The 12684-nt window shown below is 40.9% G+C and overlaps 1 long non-coding RNA gene across 1 annotated transcript in view; it reads right to left on the bottom strand.

The window, feature by feature from the left end:
* Positions 1–271: 271 nt before the first annotated feature.
* The window catches only part of LOC145523645 (uncharacterized), a 37647-nt gene continuing 25234 nt past the window's right edge, over positions 272–12684 (bottom strand). The window contains exon 4 of the long non-coding RNA XR_014066803.1: positions 272–692. This is a non-coding gene — a long non-coding RNA (uncharacterized LOC145523645). The remainder of the gene's footprint in view (positions 693–12684) is intronic.

Here is a 12684-nt window from a genome sequence, read left to right as displayed (position 1 = left end):
AAGGCATCAGTAATCAAGATAAATCATGTGAAGTTTTTTTAAGAAATCAAATGCAAAAACTCCAGGATGAACAACACACCAAAAATGTAAATAAAGATGGACTGTCCAGTTTTGTTTGTCTTATGACCTTGAGTTATTGTGCAATGGGAACAGTGTTTCGAATCATCAGCCTGTAGTTCCAGGGCCACGGGGTCATCATGTCCCCTGATGAGTATGTTTGTGAGGGTTTACAATGGAGAGAGAACAGACTGGGCAACCCAGACTTCATGTGTCATCCTGTTTTTAGATCGTGAAATCTTTATTAACATTTCCACTTGGTTCAACATACAGGTGATCATTTGGTAAGTCTACATAGGGGTGCAGATTGGCACAGCACTGAAGGAAAGTTCTTATCTGACTGGTAGACCTGGAAGGTGACTTTACAGCACTGGGCCTGGCAGATGTCTCTAAATGATATTTTCTCTCATGAGACTCTTCTTGGGTTCCTTGGAGGCAGCCCCTGGGAACTCTGGGCTGCATTTCCTGTGGTGTGAGAGACAAGTGTTTTCTGCAGGTTGGCCAGTTTTCTCTCTGGTTTCTCAGAGGTTTGCTCCATGGAGACTCTTGTCTTCTGCAGTCCCTCCTTCCTTCGTGTGGTCCTTTGGGGCTGGGTCCAGTATGGCTCCCAGGTGGCTCAGCGGTAACGAATCTGCCTGCAACACAGGAGATGTGGGTTCAATTCCTGGGTTGGGAAGATCCCCTGGAGAAGGAAATGGCAACCCACTCCAGTATTCTTGCCTGGGAAGTCCCACGGACAGAGAAGCCTGGCAGGTTACAATCCATGGGGTCGCAAAGAGTTGAACCACAACCGAGTGACTAAACAACAACAACCAGTGTGGGTCCAGCTGGGCTCTCTACTGAGAGGCCACAGTGGGTGTTCAGAATACTCAAGCATCCTCTGCTCTGAGACTCTGGGAGCAGGTTCTGGGAGCAGGACCACCCCAAGCAGCCACTCTCTTATACTCTCACTATCCTTCTTTGCTTCTGGATCTGAAGTTGGCCCTTCTCTAGCTTGGGGCTTTTCCAGGTAGGAGTCAGGCACCGGTTCGCTGTGTGTCTTCTTTCCTTATCTGATATAAAGGGAGAATTACCCCCTACTCCCCTGAGGGGTGAGAGAGAGAATCACAGAACAATTTTCCCCAAGTCAATTTTGCTACAAATTCTTCTTTTTCCACAATTTGCTTCTTTTATTAATATATGTTAATTAGCTTGACTGTGGCAATTATTTCATAATGTATACATACAGCAAAGCAGCAAGATGTACACCTTAAATACACACAATTTTTATTTGTCAATTATTCCTCAGTAAAGATGAGGGTGGAGGAATATGAAGGGCGAGCCATAGTAACATCACTGGTTTTCTGTACACATTTGTGAGACATTCTAGTTAAATCTCACACACAGAAGGTGCCATAGAATGCTAATTATCCTTCTCATTACTTCTATCCTGTTGTTATTATATATCTGCTGGCCAAGACTCAGGCTAAGGATATTGATGCTGGTTACACTCCATATCTAGGGTGTACCTTTCACATACTGTAGGTTTTGTGAACGGCAGCGGCTGGAATTGGTCTTGCCAAGATTTTATTTCAAGGATAAAGTCTTAAAGGCTTCCTGTGTCTTTAAGAACATGGTAAAATATACAGGCTTACATCCCTTAGGAGTAAAATCTTATTGTCCTCTTGGATCTTTGATCTTCCCAGCAAAAAATTTATAAAATCTAAGCAGTGGGCCTCAGGATCCTCTGGGTCCAAGCTGCCTCTGGCATGGAGGTGGAAGGTGATGAAAAGACAGGTAATGCCAACAAGTGAGAAACACTAATTAACAGGAAGTCTTTGGCTCAGACTTTCTCCCGTGAATGTTGCTTATGCTATGCAGACAGAACCTGTCCATCCTGACCGTGGTCTATGTAATTTGTACAGGGCCTGTAAAGCAGGCTGCCACAGCATGTGAGTGTGGCCTGTAGGAGTGGCAGCCCACACAGAGGGCAGAGGGTCTGGAATGTTTGGCATTGTTTCTTCATCTGATCTCTTACCCACCAAATGCAGTTGTCCATAAATAAAAGACAGGGCCCAAGAGAAAACAATTTCTGGACCAGAATTGTGGAACCTCACCTTAGATGAAAACAATTCAGATTATTTCCCACTGAGCCACACAGGGATGTCCCCAAAATTACTGTCTTAGGCTGCTAATGGGGTTACTTTGGAAGGTGATGAAAATTTTCTAAAATTAGATATTGTGGTCATCTTGCTCTGAATAGACTGAAAATCAGTGAATTGTACATTTAAATGGGTGAATTCTATGGAATGTAGATTATATCTCAGTAAAGCTGTCGTTTCATTTTTTTCAAAAGTGCTCAGCTGCTCAGTCGTGTCCAACTCTTTGTGACCCCATGGACTGTAGCCCACCAGGCTCCTCTGCCCATGGAATTTTCCAGGCAAGAATACTGGAGTGGGTTGTCATTTCCTACTCCAGGGGATCTTCCCAACCCAGTGATCAAACCTGCATCTGTTTAGTGGGCAGGTTCTTAACCACTGTGCCACCTGGGAAGTCCTTTTTTCAAAAGTACTTGCATATAAAAAATAAAAAATTTACCAGTGTAGTAAGATTATGAATCTCCATCCACCAATCTGCCTTAGAAAAAAAAAGTGGTTTTTTTGGACCTCAGATCTAAAGGGATGAGTAGGATGTATAAAGGTTCTGGGGCACTGTTAACAGAAATAACATGTAAATCAAAAGAAGCAAGTCACTTCTCTTTTCTCCAGGTTTCCTATCTACAAGTAGATGGGAAATCTATAGACAGGAAATAAAGCTAACAAAGGAGATGTGTAGCTTCCAAAGTCCCAGGCCCAGCATAAAAGGGCAGAGAAGAGTGGGTCTGGAGCTAAAAGACAATAACTTAAAAATCAGTACAAAGGCCCCTCAGCAAAAGGAAGAGGAACCTTGGGGAAAATCATAGAATCAATAAATAACAGAAAACCCAAAATTGATAAAAAAACTGATTTTTTAAAAAGTTGTTAAGTTTAGTTAGTTAGTTCAGTTGCTCAGTCATGTCCGACTCTTTGCGACCCCATGAATCACAGCAAGTCAGGCCTCCCTGTCCACCACCAACTCCCAGAGTTTACCCAAACTCATGTCCATTGAGTCAGTGACACCATCCAACCATCTCATCCTCTGTCGTCCCCTTCTCCTCCTGCCCTCAATCTTTCCCAGCATCAGGGTATTTTCCAATGAGTCAGCTCTTCACATCAGATGGCCAAAGTATTGGAGTTTCAGCTTCAACATCAGTCCTTCCAATGAACACCCAGGATCGATCTCCTTTAGGATGGACTGGTTGGATCTCCTTGCAGTCCAAGGGACTCTCAAGAGTCTTCTCCAACACCACAGTTCAAAAGCATCAATTATTTGGTGCTCAGCTTTCTTTATAGTCCAACTCTCACATCCATACATGACTACTGGAAAAACCATAGCTTTGACTAGACCGACTTTTGTTGGCAAAGTAATGTCTCTGCTTTCTAATATGGTGTCTAGGTTGGTCATAGCTTTTCTTCCAAGGAGCAAGCATCTTTTAATTTCATGGCTGCAATCACCATCTACAGTGATTTTGGAGCCCAGAAAAATAAAGTCAGCCACTGTTTCCAGTTTCCCCACCTATTTGCCATGAAGTGATGGGACCGGATGCCATGATCTTAGTTTTCTGAATGTTGAGCTTTAAGACAACTTTTTCACTCTCTTTCACTTTCATCAGGAGGCTCTTTAGTTTGTCTTTGCTTTCTGCCATAAGGGTGGTGTCATCTGCATATCTGAGGTTATTCAACAGAATAAAATGATAACCCAGAAATAAATCCTTGCATATGTGTTCAAATGATTTTTGACAAGGATACCAAGACCATTCAATGGAGGAAGGACAGTCTTTTCAACAAATGGTATAGGGAAGATTGGATAGCCACACGTAGAACAGTGGAGTTGGACCCTCACTTACACCATATATAAAAATTTACTTAGGGGAATTCCCTGGCAGTCAGTGGTTAGGACTTCATGCTTCCACTGCAGGGGGCATAGGTTGATCCCTGGTTGGGGAACTAAGATCCCACATGTCCCGTGGTGCAGCCAAATAAATTTTTTTTTAATTAACTCAGAATGGATTAAAGACCTAAACATAAGAGTAAAAACCATAAAACTTTTAGAAGAAATGCATCTTGTTATTTAATTTGACAATGATTTCTTGGAATGACACAGGCACAGACAACTAAAGTGAAAAATAGATCAACTGGACTACATCAAGATTTACAATTTCTGTGAATCAGAGGACACAAGCAGGACTTCCTTGGTAGTTCCGTGGGTAAGAATCCATCTGCCTACACAGGGGACACGGGTTTCATCCCTAATCTGGGAAGATTCCACTTGCCGCAGGGCAAGTAAGCCCACGAGCTGCAGTTACTGAAGCCTGTGTGCCTAGAGCCTGTGATCTGCAACAAGAGAAGCCACCACAACGAGAAGACTGTGCACTGCAACTAGATAGTCTCCACTCTCCACAACTAGAGAAAGCCCAAGCACAGCAACAAAGACCCAGTGCATCCAAAAATAAAAATAAATTAATTTAAAAAAACTTGAAAAACAGAGTAAAAAGTCAACCCACTGAATGGGAGAAAATACTTACAAACCATATATCTGATAAGTAGTAAATATTCAGAATATATAAAGAACTCCTACAATTCAACAATAACAAAAATCCCCAAGTAACATAATTAAAAGACAGGCAAAGGATTTAAGTAGATATTTCTGAAAAAAAAAAGTTATGCAAATACCAACAAGCACAAGAAAAGATGCTCAATGCCACTAGGCATTGAATGGAATGTGTGCTCAGTCGCGTCTGACTCTTTGCAGCCCCATGGGCTGTGGCCTGCGAGGTTCCTCTGCCCATGGAATTTTCCAGGCATGAATACTGGAGTGGCATGCCATTTCCTCCTCCAGGAGATTTTCCTGATCTAGGGATCAAACTCGTGTCTCTTGTGTCTCCTGCATTGGCAGGCAGATTCTTTACTACTGGTGCCACCTGGGAAGCGCCAAATAAAAATAAATCCTCAAAACTAAATAAATAAATAACCACATAATCCAGCAATTCCACTTCAGGATATATACCCCAAAGAATTGAAAGCAGGGTCTTAAAGAGACACTTGTACGTCCATGTTCAAAGCAGCACTATTCACAATATCTGAAAGGTAGAAGCAACCCAAATGTTCATTTACCACTGATGGATGAATGGATAAACAAATGTAGCATATATATACACAAGAGGAATTTTATTAGGTCTTTTGTTGAATTTTTTATAATATTACTTCCATTTTATGTTTTGCTTTTTCTGGCCACTAGGCATGTGGGGTCTTAGCTCCTCGACCAAGGGCTGAATCTGCACCACCTGCGTGGGAAGGCAAAAGTCTTAACCACTGGACTACCAGGAAAAATCCCCAAAGAGAATATTATTCAGCCTTAAAAATGAAGGACAGGGACTTCCCTGGTGGTCCAGTGGTTAAGACTCTGTGCCTCTACTGCAGGGGGTGATGGTTTGATCCCTAGTTCCGCATGCCGTAGCTCAGTAAAAAAAAAAAGGACATCTTGTCATATGCTACAACATAGATGAACTGTGAGGACACTATGCTAAGTGAAATAAACCAGTCACAAAAGGACAAATACTGTATGATTCCACTTGTGTGAAATCCTAAAGTAGTCGAATTCATAGAGATAGAAAATAGAATGCTGGTTGCCAGAGGTTGGGGGTGGGGAAGTTAGCATTTAATGGGTATAGAGTTGAAATTGGGACAGACGACAAAGTTCTGGTGATGGCTGCACAACAGTGTGAATGTACTTAATGTCACTGAACTGTACACTGAAAAAATACTCAGCATGGTAAATCTGATGTGTAGCTTATTACAACTTGTAATGAATGAATGGTAGAAAGTATCTGTAATGCATAAAATCAACAAAGAACTAACATCCCAATTATACAATGGGCCACTAAAAATTAATAAGGTGGTGATAACCCAAGAGAAAGACTAGGAAAAATGTATAAATAGCACTTCACAGAAGAGAAAAACACTGACAGACTTTTGTGTTTACCCAACAGCCATTCACCTCTTCTTCCTTATTAACAGAAGCCAGATTTTGTTCCAGGTAGCAATGCTTTCAGCTAAAAATATTCACGTTCTAGAATTTTCTTGCATATCAAAGAGGCCATACAATATAGTCTTGACCATGGAAACAAAAATGAAAGTGCTGAGGATTTCTGGAGAAGTTTTTCATTATTGATACAGCTAATGCCTTTTCTTCCTTCCTCTTGTACAAATGTGTGTTCAAAGCATGGAGATGCAGCAGCTATATTGTGCATAACAGGCAACCAGCAAAAGAACACAGGCCAAAACACTGAAAGTGTGGAAAGATATTAATACAAGAAGCCTGGACTCAGAGACTTCCTTGTACCAGACCTAGACTACCTACTTATTCCCCAATTTTTTGTGGTGTGAGCCAAATACTCCTCCATCTAGTTATAGCCCCATTGAAGTTTTTGGTTTCTTGGAAGTGAAATTATTCCCGACCAATTTTGACTTTCTTTTTAAGGTATGAGAACCCACAAGAATAAGAAAACAAAATTGTGGAATTGGTCAGAGAATACCAAGAATCAATCATTTCAGGCTGAGAAGGTGGTCAAATTTGATATGAAATATCTGGGCAGAATATCATCTATCATATCTTGTCATATAATGTGCAGTCTATAAAGTGCTACAGGAAAGAAATAGCAAAGTAGAGGAGATGAAGGAGTTTTATGAATAGGAGCTGCTTTTTATGTGAAGCGGTCAGAAAGAAAACTGAGGTAATGTGAAAAATAGGCAGACACCAGAGGGAAGTGAAAGAGGGAGAGAGCCGTGAGGTCACCTGGATGACACTGTCCAAGCAGTGGGTGTAGGAGGAGTATCCTGGGAATGTTTATGGAAGAACAGGAGTCAAAAAAAAAAGAGGAGGATAGTAAAAACTGATGTAGAGGGGACTGTGGTGGGGGAGGGGAGTGAGAGCATGGAAGGCCTTTGGGCCACTGTAAGGACTCTGAGTGTGGTAGGAAGCCAAATTGTTAGGGAACCAATGATCAAACTGCCCACCCTGGGCAGGCGCCACAGTAACCATTTGCATGAGTTATTTTACGACCCGAGGTCCTAATAAGGAACACAGAACTAACAAGCCACCACCAGCCTAAAGAATTCGGGAAAGGCCAAAAGGAGACGCCACATGTCCTACTCAGAATCCTCCTCACTGGAATCCATTTAGGCTGAGCAATGCCTACATCACTAGGGAGGACCCTGAGCCAGAATGATTGGGCAGAGACAACCCAAGACTAAAGTCTGAGACTGTGGGCCACTTGGCCCAGCAGTCCTTCTGGGTTCCCTTGCCCTCTTGCTCTCCACCCGGGTACCTCTTCCCAATAAAATCTCTTCCTTTGTCAGCATGTGTATCTCTGCAGACAACTCATTTCCGAGCGTCAGACAAGAGCCCACTCTCAGGCCCTGGAAGGGGTCTGCTTTCCTGCAAAAAAATATCTTGCCACTTCCAGCAAACGGTCTCCAAAAAGGAGCAAACTGAAACTCAAGTTAGCCAGATGCAAACAGAGGGAAGGGAGTGTGGAAAACCTCAGGGCTAAGAGGGTCTCTGTCTGCAGAAGCCCACTGTCCTGGAGCTGGGATCCTCGTGAAACTGAAAAAGTCAGCTGCTTCAATACCTTACCCTGAGGTCCAAGCAAGCCAGGCTGCGAAGCAACAGGCCAGCAGGGCAGAAGACTGGAAGCCCAGAATTTTAACCAGTACCTTTCCTGTTAAGAATTATTTGCCTGACAAAGAAGGAATGTCAGTGGAAGAAGATGGGATTAAGGGTGTTGTCTTCCTGCCTTTGCTTTAAAAGCACTGCAAGGCTGTTGTTGTTCAGTCGATAAATCGTGTTCAATTCTTTGTGACACCATGAACTACAGCATGCCAGGCTACCCTGTCCTTCACTATCTCCGAGAATTTGCTCAGATTCGTGTCCACTGAATCGGTGATGCTATCTAACCATTTCAGCCTCTGCTGCCCCCTTCACCTTTTGCCTTTAATGTCTCCCAGCATCAGGGGCTGGGACCATTACATTCTGGGAGTGGAGGCCTGGCAGAGTATTAAGGCTGGCCTAAGAGTCCCAAATTCTCAGACTCAAAGACTATCTATTAATATAAAAAATCTTGACTGTGGTTACATGCACAAAGAATTAATTAGAAATAGATACTCCAAAAACCTACTAGGTTTAAGAGAACTGTGTAGATTAAAAAACAAACAAAAAGAAGACAAACAAAACGTGGTAACAGCCTGTGGCTACTGAATTTAAGCAATCTCTGGGACCCCAAATAGAGCCAGGAGAAAGAGAAGGTCACTATCTCCAGAGATGGAGGGAGACACAGGTTTACCCCAGGGAAAAGATTAGGGGCTACCAGACTGGCTCATCAAGGAACTTATTTCTCTATCAGGGCCGGGAGTCCTCACTGTTCCTGTCTAGTAGGATTCAGTAATTGTCCAGCAGGATTTGATTAATTTCTAAAGGTTGGTAACTGCTGTAATTTCCCATTTCCCCCTTTCTCTGAGTGGGAGTTTTATTGCCATTATCCTGGTCTTCTCACCACTGTATATCAGGTATCCTGGACACTAGCAACTTGTCATTAATGTTGCGAAAGTCTTGGCTCCCTGTCCACTGATGCTGAATAAAAATATGGACAGAGAGACTGGAGGAAATAGAAAAGAGCAGTTTTAGTCTTTGCCAGGCCAAGGGAAAACACAATAGGCTAGCACCTCAACAATTGTGCCCTCCTCTCTCTCAGGAACAGGGAGAGGTTTTATATCCTCATGAAGGTCATGCTTTTTCTTTTGCAAAGTTTCTTTTTTTTTTCTTTTGCAAAGTTTGCTGGCATCAGGCAACTTAGCAACTGGTCTGGTGTCCCTGAAGTTATCACCCATGTCCTCTCTGAAATGAAGAATCCTACAAGAGAGTGTAGGGGTAGAAGAATGCCAGGTGCAAAATACGATTCATATGAAGTCAGAGAGTAATTAGCTTTGCTTAGCTTTGTGAAGGACAAGTCTAGCTATAAGTGTTTGTTAGTAGTAACAGCTAAAGAATAACAAAGATTGCTTAACTCTTTCAAGCCTGTTTATGCTGTTTCCCACAGGTAGACGATTGCTATGGAAAAAGGTGACCCTAGGTGACACCTGTTTTTCCACTTTGTCCTACTTTGCTTTCTACTCAACTGGATGTGGTTTGTGCCCCTCCATAGTTAAGGTAAGAAGGAGGAGGGGAAAACCGGTAAAAGACAAGACAGATCTTATCTAGTACTGTAACTGGCATATTAACGTATAACAATCTAGTCCACATTCATTTCAGTTCAGTCGCTCAATCGTGTCCAACTCTTTGCGACCCTGTGAACCACAGCACGCCAGGCCTCCCTGTCCATCATTAGTACCAACTTAATTTCAATTGTATGCAAAAAACCTTGCTCCTATAAGCTCCATTCCCTTCCTGCTCCTTTGTGCTATTACTGTCACACAATACACATTGTATGTGCATCAACACAGATCTATAATTATTGCTTTATGTATCAGTCTTTTAAATCAAGAAAAATAAAGAATTACAAACAAAAAATACAGTCGTATTGCTTTTAATATTTACCTTTGCAATTACCTTTACAAGTGTGCTTTACTTCATGAGAATTCAAGTTACTATCTAGTATTTTTCTTAAAAAAATATTTATTTTATTTGACTGTGCCAGGTCTTAGTTGTGGCATGAAGGATATTCAGTTGCAGCATGTGGGATCTAGCTTCCTGACCAGGGATCCAACCCACGCCCCTTGCGTTGAACATGGACTCTTAGCCACTGGACCACCAGGGAAGTCCCTATAGTATCTTTTTATTTCAGCCTGAAGGAGTCCCTTTAGTGCTTCTTATAGGGCAGGTCTGCTAGCAATACATTCTTTCCAGTTTTTGCTTATCTAAGAAAGCCATGTTTCTCCTTTATCTTCGAAAGATAGTTTGCTATTGTTGTTTGTTTGGATATAGAATTCTTAATTGACAGCATTTTCTTTCAGCATTTTGAATATGTGACCCCAGTGCCTTCTGGCCTCCATAGCTTCTGTAAGAAATCAAATGATAATCTTATTGAAGATCCCTTGTAATGTGATGGGTCACTTAACTCTTGTTGCTTTCAAGGTTCTCTTTGTCTGACTTTTGATAGTTTGATTATGATGTGCCGAGCTCTGACTCTCTTCTTGTTTATTCTAGTTGGAGTTTGTTGAATTTGATGTGTATAGTAATGTGTGACATTAAATTTGGCAAGTTTGGGGCTACTTTTTTTTTCAAATCCTCTTTCTGCCCTTTGTCTGACTTTTCTTCTGGGGCTACCATAACTCATATGTTGGTACACTTAATGATGGCTTATAATCTCTAGGGCTCTCTTCATTTTTTTTTTCTTTCTTTTTGTTCTTCACATTAGATAACTTCAATTTAATTAACTTTAAAGTTCACTGATTCTTTCTTCTGTATGTTCAAATCTTCTGTTGAGCTCTTCAAGCTAAATTTTCATTTCAGTTTGTGTACTTTTTCATCTCCAGAATTGCCACTTATACATTATTGTTAACTATAGTTTATATTAGGTATCCAGAACTTATTCATCTTATAACTAAAAGTTTGTACTTTTTGATTACTATCTCCCCCTTTCCAACCTATTCTTCCATGGCTAGATAAGTCTGTGTTCTAAAAACTTTGTTTAACCAGAAGTCACAAAAATACTTTACTATCTTTTCTTTTAGATGTTTTATAGTTTAAGCTTTTATGTTTAGGTTTATGATAAATTCAGAATTAATTTTTAGATTTTCAAAGACGGCAGAGGAGTAGGTGGACATGGAGCACATCTCTCTCCCTGGATACATCAGGAATACACCTTCAGACACAGACGTGGATGCAGAACACCAGCTGAGAGCAGACAGGAGTATCTGACCAGAGGAAAAGAATATAGAGAACCACGCAAAACTTGAGATCAAGCCCTGAGCCTTTGGAGTGGGAGTTCTGACTCCAAGACCGCAGACCACCAGAGAACTAACCCTAGGGAGTATCAAATAGTGAGAACTCACACAAAGGAAACCACTTGAGTACAAGACCCGGCATCACCCAACCACCAGTAGCACCCTATGCTGGACGCTTCATCTAAACAACAAACAAAACAAAAATACAAACCCAATCATCAGCAGACAGGATCACCACCTCACTCAGCCTTGCCCATCAGAGGAAAAACAAACAAAAACTAAGCACAAATCTCACCCTATATGAAGCTTATACAAACCACTGAACCAACCTTAGGAGAGCAAAAACCAAAAGGAAGAAAGAATTCAACCTTGAAGCCTGGGAAAAGGAGAACTCAAACACAATAAGTTTAAAAAAAAATAATGAAAAGGCAGAGAAATACTACACAAGTGAAGGAACAAACTAGAAACACAGAAGTCCAAATAAATGAAGAGGAAATAGGCAAACTACCTGAAAAAGAATTCAGAATAATGATAGTAAAGATGATCAAAAACCTTGAAAACAAAGTGGAGAAAATGCAAGAATCAATTTACAAAGACCTAGAAGAATTAAAGAATAAACCTACAGAGACAAGCAACACAATTACTGAAATTAAAGATACTCTAGAAGGATTCAATAATAGAATATCTGAAGCACAAGAACCAGTGAGCTGGAAGATAAAATGGTGGAAATAACTTCTGAAGAGCAGAAGAAAGTAAAGAGAATGAAAAGAACTGAGGATAGTCTCAGAGACCTCTGGGATAATATCAAATGCCCAACATTCTAATTATAGGGGTCCCAGAAGAAGAAGAGAAAAAGAAAAGGTATGAGAAAATTTTTGAAGAGATTATAGTTGAAAATTTCTCCAGAATTAATTATTATATATGATGTGAGATAGTTAAGGACTTTCTATACTGATATCCAGTTCTAGTATAATTTGTTAAAAATATTTGCTTTTTTATAAATCTTATAAAATTTTATAAATTTTATAAATAAAATTATTTTATAAGATTATAAAATAATCTTTTATAAAAAGATTGCTTTAATATCTTTGCTGAAAATGAAATGATTATATGTGTGTGTGTGTTTCTGGGCTTCTTCTTTAGTTTCATTCATCTATTAGTTGATCCCTATACCAGTACTATGCTGCCTTGATTATTTTAGATTTATAGTAAATACTGAAGTCAAGCAATGTTAGTCCTCCACCTTTTTATTATTTTGTAAGACTGCTTCGGATTTTAGAATGAGCTTTCAACCAAAAAAAAAAAAGTATAGTGGAATTATGATTGAGACTGCATTCAACCCGCACTGTACTGTCTCTTAGTAGTGTCTGACTCCTGGCAGCCCCGTGGACTGTAGCCCATCAGGCTCCTCTGTCCACGGAATTTTTCAGGTGAGAATACTGGAGTGAGTTGCCATGCCCTCCTCCAGGGGACCTTCCTGACCCAGGGATAGAACCCAAGTCTCCTGTGTCTCCTGCACTGGCATGCAGAGTCTTCACCACTGAACCACCTGGGAAGCCTAAAAGCATAG

Source organism: Giraffa tippelskirchi, chromosome 10, assembly GCF_054371585.1.
Source record: "Giraffa tippelskirchi isolate mGirTip1 chromosome 10, T2T-mGirTip1v1.2.pri, whole genome shotgun sequence".
NCBI lineage: Eukaryota > Metazoa > Chordata > Mammalia > Artiodactyla > Giraffidae > Giraffa > Giraffa tippelskirchi.
This window is presented reverse-complemented; position numbering and strand designations above follow the sequence as displayed.